This window comes from Vicia villosa, unplaced genomic scaffold, assembly GCF_029867415.1.
Source record: "Vicia villosa cultivar HV-30 ecotype Madison, WI unplaced genomic scaffold, Vvil1.0 ctg.001163F_1_1, whole genome shotgun sequence".
NCBI lineage: Eukaryota > Viridiplantae > Streptophyta > Magnoliopsida > Fabales > Fabaceae > Vicia > Vicia villosa.
Genome location: NW_026705511.1, coordinates 192383 through 199398, shown reverse-complemented (window position 1 = coordinate 199398; position 7016 = coordinate 192383). Strand labels below are relative to the sequence as shown.

Below are 7016 nucleotides of genomic sequence, written 5' to 3'. Positions count from 1 at the left end.
CGATTTGTTGGTGTAAAGAGCAGGGCGCAGGGTTTTGGCCCAAAGGTTTTTTTGTTATGATTTTCATTGCCAAAATAAAAGAAGATGCGCTGGGCCCTGGTGGGGGATGTATGAATAGCAAATCAGGTTTTATCAATTGATCCAATAATTCTCAAAAAAACGTATTAACTCAAATGATATTCAGTAATCATGCCATTATTTCCATTATTATTTGTATTAATTCAAATAAAATCAAACTTAATACATTAATTGACATTATTAATACCAGACTTTATGTGATTCAACAATATGTTAACATTAGACCTTATATTAAAATATTAAAATAAATAAATAATCAGGCAATAGAAATTGAAAGAGGATTTTAGGGTTTGAAAAATGTGACCTCTGAGCTTTCAAACGGATCTTCTTCATCTTTCACGAAGAACACACAGCGGCGGCCGGAGGCGAGATTCCCCGATTCACCTCGCCGTGAACACCATAACTCAACCCTTTCTCAACTCGGATGAGCGGCGTGGCCCAAGCTTCATCTTCGGAGAACCTCTTTCGACCTTACTCTCCTCTTATTCTTTTGAACGCGACGGCTTCTCATCTCGGACAACGTTACGACGCCGGATAAGGATCACTCTAGGACCGAAACCTCGCCCTCTCCGTCTCTTCTCCGTTCGTTCCTCAACCTACTCGCGGTGGCCGGTCTCTCTTTCTCTCACGACCTGCGGCGGTGCTCGGAATCACAACACGAGTCATCATCTCCAATTGGAGCTCCCTCGCCACCGTGACCAAAAATGGAGCTCTCTTCTCTCTCTGAATCAAATTAAGTCTCAGTCTCTTCTCCTCGTCAATCTCGATCTTCGATTGTAATTCGTTCCCAAGTAAGTGATTCGATCTTTTTGATATTCAATCCGCTTGTGCACCTCTTTTCTTCTTCTGGTCCTCGCGCTTTTCTTGTTGTTTCACCGAGATTTTTATCGCAAAGATGATGTTGAAGTTTCTTACAGACTGAAGCTTATTGGAAATTAATGATGAATGTGATGCTGATGTGATGTGGTTGTTGAATTGTTCTTGATATTCTGAGCTGTTGTTGGATGCAGATTGAAGAAGAGCAAGGTTGGTGATGATCGATGATGATATTGATGATACGACCTGTTGCAGATGTATGGTGTTGATGAAGAGTGATGAAGATTCAGAAGGAGAAGAAGCTTTTTACAGGTCTTGTGAAGAGAAAGAGATGAAGAGTGATTGGAGAAAGCTTGAAGATGCATTGAGAAGGTTCTGTTGAAGGTTTTTTTAGAAATTGGATAGGAGATTGAAGAATGAATGGAGAGTGGATAATGAAGGTTGAAGATGGTGAAGTATTGGTGGTTCTGTTGAGAAAATGGTGAACCCCTGAAAGTGGTGAAGACTGTTCTGTTATATAGATGCCCCAGGTTAGTTCCCAATTGGTTCAATTCTGTTTTCTGTTAGAAGGTTAGTTAGAGACTGTTTAGAGTTTGTTAGGAGAGTTAGTTATGCTGTTATGAAGTTAGTTAGAAGGTAGTTACAGATTGTTAGGATAAGTGGTTTTCTGTTGGAGAGGGTAGAAAGGAATTGAAACAATGGTTAGTTGGTTATGGATCAATTGGGAACTGTGAATTGAATGGGGTTCTGACTTGTTGGATAATGTGATATGCAGGGACAGAATCTGTTATGCTGCAAAGTTATCCAATGCCAAGTTTTTTTTAAATGACTTCTTGAATTTGAATATAAATGTATGGCATATTGTCTGAATGCTGCAGGTCCTTGTCCTTCCACCTTATTTTCTGTTTTCTCTTTCTGCCTTTAAGGGAAGAACAGGTTTTGCTTAATGATTTGCAGGTTGTGTTGGCTGCACAATAGGAACTCTAATGTAATTCTGAATCGACTTTAAATGGTAGTTCTTTATTCTCTTTAATGCAGGCCTGGTGTGTTGGGATAACTTGAAGATGAATGAAAGGCTTTGAATTCAATCATGATGCGATACGCACATTCGATGCAAAGAACTCAAACTTCCTATTCGCTTTAGATTTGGATGGTGCAATAGATTCAAGACAATACGAGGGCCATGATGAAGATGCTTGGAGTTTTATAGATTAGCAAAGCTGCTGATTTTTTTGTATAGTGTTTCTTGATGGAAATATGTATAATCTTTGTAGTAGAGACTTGAATGATCTTTTTGAATAATTTTTTTTTTGTATAGACTTTGGTAGTGACATCAAAAGGAATTGGAACCGATTATGATAAACATGTATTGAATCATTTCTTTGTATTCTTTGTTTTCTATATGAAAATAGTTGTAGAAACTTTGTGATAAAGGATGGATGATGTCATTTGAATGAGCTTTTGCAAGTGGAGTTCATCTTAATCATTGAATATAGTTGAAACTTGAACTTTGAATGAGCTTTGCAAGTGGAGTTCATCTTAAACATTGAATATAGTTGAAACTTGAACTTTGAATGAATTATTTTCAAGTTATTGTTTGGATCCAAATGACACATATTCAAGTTAATCCAGTACTTCAAACGATAATAAAAAAACCCACTTAAACAGAGCTAGGAGATAGGATAAGGATCAATTGAAATAAGCCTTAAATGATGATGGAAACCCTAATCCATAAGAGTCAAGGCACTCCCAAAATTGTGTTCTCTTTACTCGCGGCCAATAAAACTTTCTGAGTCCCACTTCAAAGCACATAGGAGAACTGGATGAATCATTCTCTGTTGGATGTATACACCCCAAAAATCACAGTGAAACTTTAATAATTTAAGATCTCTGATTCCAATGGCAATGGTTGTTTAATGACGCATGATTTTGTTGATGACCTAAGATGTAAATGAATGAGATATGTAAGCCAATTAAGAATAATTAGATGGGCAAATTTTGGGGTGCAACATAGTGCATTTTTCAGCAAAAACAACATTTAAAGGAGAAAAACTTGTGCAAACATAAAACCAAACACCTTGTGATCTTGGATACACATGTGTACGAAAATATCATCAAATCACCATCAAATAGAACCAATGTAGCACTAAAGGAGCATCACGCACAATAAATAAATGATCACATCTTGGAATATGTAAATGGAGCAAGAATTTACCATTTAGAATCAATCTCTTCAAGAAAAAACACCAACAAGCCATGATCTAGCAATAATATATGAAGGAAATGTGTTTGGATGAAGGTTTAGCTCAAAGTTAGTAAGGTTCAATGTGGATCTCACTAACTTTCTTTGGAGAAGAAGAGCTTTGAGTGATTTGGTAAGGATGGGAAGAGAAATTTCAAGAGTTCTTTTGGCTTTCCAAGCTTGTGAAATGAAGAGGTAGAGGCCTCTATTTATAGAATTGGAAGTGAGGGTAGTGGTAAATTGGTAATTGTCCTTTGGAGATTAATTTGAATTTAATTGGTAAAAAAATGTGATTAAAGTGAGGTTAGTGAAGGGAATTATGGTAATGAGGTGGAAATTGGTGGGAACAATAAAAATGTGATCCAAGAAAATGATCAAGTGGTTCATATGTTATCAAGTGAAGGTGTATAATAGAATTTGATCATGATGATGCATGGAATTATGACATCAAGAATATTCTCCCAAAAATGGTACCAAAGTTCACTAAACTTTAGAATTCTTCTTTTTTTGCCCATCTTGCTGCATGAAATTTATTTCCTCTTGTTCATAATAAGAATCTGGCGCAAAATACAACATGGAAATCGATTTCACCCTGTTCAGAATGTGATCTTGGTGAAAAATGCAACATGGAAATCGATTTACCCAGTAGGGAAATCGATTTCCCCCATACAGGAATGTTTAAAATGCCTTATTTAATGGATGCCTTGGCTTGGTACCTACAAAATACAAACCTACAAAAAGAACAAAGCAATATTTTGGTATTTTGGTTAGAATAGCATATATACAAGCTAAATAAACATTGGTGCTTGATGGTTCCCTCAGGGATGAAGTGAGCATCACACCAGAATAAAGCTTTAAGATGAAGCTCTTGATTGATGGTTGAGATGCAAATGATGTCTGATCTTAGGGTCAAAAATTGGGGTATAACACCTGCCTAGGATTTTTGTGATGTTCCCTCTTTGTTGCATGCTCCCTTAGGATGCTCGGTTCTGTTTCTCTAGGAGGCGTGAATCGAGATAGAAACATAAACTTTTGAGCCGAACTATAACGCTCTGATTTCTCCATTGCACGTTAGAGGTACGTAGGCACAGGGTACGAACGCCCTAGCAAGCGGACTTTTATTTTCTTATTTTGTTCGATTTTTCTTTCTATCTTGCTTGTTCTTCCATTGCATGTTTCCCTTTGCACATTACATGACACACACACACACACACCCTTAGATTAGAAACTAGCAAGAATGGATCCTGTGGAGTACCACAGACGTGAGGGGTGCTAATACCTCCCCCTTGCGTAACAGACACCCTTACCCTTTATCTGCGACCATTGCTTGTTTAATTGGTTTTCTTTGATATTTTCCATTCCTGCGCGTAGGATAAATATATGTTCGATGGTGACTTCATTGTTTATTCGATGAGTTTTCCAGTTGCTTCAGTAAATAACTTAGGCCTAAATTTCTCAAGCAATCTCCTAAAGATCTTTTCTTTAAACAAAGCATCATCTGTCAAAGATGGTCGAAGTATTTTGAATGCTTCATGGGCTTATTTATCCCTCCTTGGTCAAAGAGTTTTGGAAGTATGCCACCGTCAATCCAAATGGTGCAACCATTTCCTCAACTATTTTCGGGACTCCTATCCTTATCACTCCTTTGTCCATTGCTTCAGCTATCAATTGTTGTCCATCTAGTATTACTGATGAGGATATTCGTTTCAAATACTTTCAAGTTGAAAAGCTCAGTATCATCCATGACACTTCAAAAGGATATACACCAACTAATCCTGAAACACTTCTTCCCGCTGCTGCCCTATGGTTTAGTTTTATTCGAAACAACTTAAGACATAAAAATCTCAATGTAGATATTCTACATTTTGATGACAGAGTTCTCACTTACTATCTTGTGAATCATGTCAAAGTCGATCTACCTCAGATCATCTACAAATATCTGATAGAGTCGATCACTATCTCTAGAAACCATCAATAGTCATTCATACCTTTTGGGAAAGTCCTCTCCAAACACATTGTTGAGGATGGGATAGTTAGATTGATCAATTCTATTTTATGGAACCAAACATACTCTTGAGGAAGTAAAATGCAAAATCATGTCTATATAGTTTAGCTGTTTTTTTTATATGCTAGTTGTGGTTGTTTCTGTTCTGAAGTGTCATTTTACTTTAAGATTTTGTATTATCGTCTGGCTATGACTGTATGTTTCTGTGTTCTTTAATGAATGAATGAAAAAGTTTAAGTTTTTTTTAAAGAGATAGCTTATCTTCCATATTCTACATTATCTATTCTGAATAATTCATAAACAAATATAATGTTAAGAGTATAAGTCAAGAATCAGAAGGAATGTCATTCATATCAGAAGCATGTTAGTTCTCTTATCTTTAAGCAACATTAACTTTGAGGAATAATTCAATCTCTAATCAATTGATAAAATAAAAAGTAGTTATCTTTGATGTTTTGTCTGTTTGTTTTTTAACCGAGGAACTTTGAACAAGTTCACTAGGCATTCCTAGACAGGTCAAAGAAATTTAGTGGAGTTGAGACTCTCAGATTCAGATCTGAAGACATCAAAACAGAAGTTTAGGAATACAAGTTCTTCCTGGAATCAGTCAAGGCAAAATCTACATTCAAAACATGTGCCAGAAGACATGAGCTTATCAGAAGTTAAAAAATGTCTACAAGTTCTGGATAGAAGAGTCATAATCAAGAGTTATGTCTAGACAAACTTTGACACTCTAGAAGCTTTAGAAGACCTCAGAAGAGTTACCTAGGACAGTTCATAATCAGGATATTTGATCCTTACCGAGTCTGATACTCAGGGGGAGTGTCTCATCAGAGAAACAGGTTCTAAATCTGATGAAAGGCGTAGCCATCATCAGAAGAACTCAAATCTCCCTTTTATGGTACAAAGGTGTCATACCCCAAAATTTGCCTTCCACATTTCATTCACAATGATTCAAAGCTCAAGAATTTCATCAAGACATTCTCCTAAGCAAGGATCTCCTAAAACTAGGGTTTGACATCTTCTTGAGGAAATTAACAAAGCAAGGCCTCCAATGAAGTTCCCTATGGTTCATTATGTTTCAAGGCACCTCCATGTTAAAAATCAAGGTTCAATTCCAAAGTTTGCTCATTCAATAGCCCAGATGATCCCCAGTCAATTAGGCTGACCTAAAAGTCAACCATGGTCAAAATAAAGTCAAAGCTCCTGACTCTTGGTCAACACCAAGTATGAGAGAATATATCCATCATTTGATCAAGGATTGATCATGATTCATCAATAAAAACTGAGAAATGAACAAATTCAAAAGGTTCAAATTAGGGTTTTTTATAGGAGAAAGTCAACTCAACTTTGACTGGCCATAACTTTCACATGGAACATCTGAAATTTTTTACCCAAAGCCTATTTGGAAGGAAATTGGATTCTCTACAACTTTGTCTCTCACAAGCCAAGGCCAGAAATGCTTCATTTGGAAGATATAGTACATAATATTATAGGTCCTTTTCAAAAGTCAACCAAAGACAGCTTTTTGTCAAAGGGCATATCATCAAGATAAAATCCCCAAATGAAAAATATGTCCCAAAATAGCTTATAGAGGACATCTTGAGGTTTCCAAAAAGTCTTAGAAATCCTTCATAGCTTAAAAATTGAGACAGATATGCCATGTCAAAATTAGGTAATTTTGGAGGTAAAATGTGAAATAAAAGAGGTTCAAATTGGAATTTTTTGCAAATGGGCCTATCTTTTTATGACTTAATCTTGGTCCGCAAGCTATATGAGTTGTCTAAAACATGTGTCACGAAATTATCAATTTTATATGATTTTATTTCATTTAAAAAGTGATTTAAAGTGATATAATTGAAAGAAAAATCAAAT

At 36.1% G+C, this 7016-nt stretch overlaps 1 long non-coding RNA gene across 1 annotated transcript; it reads left to right on the top strand.

Annotated features, from left to right (window-relative positions):
• The first annotated feature begins 361 nt into the window (after positions 1–361).
• LOC131633687 (uncharacterized) lies at positions 362–2242 on the top strand. The gene is made up of 3 exons (XR_009293387.1): positions 362–869; positions 1089–1424; positions 1933–2242. It is a non-coding gene; the product is annotated as an uncharacterized LOC131633687 (long non-coding RNA).
• The last annotated feature ends 4774 nt before the right edge of the window (positions 2243–7016 follow it).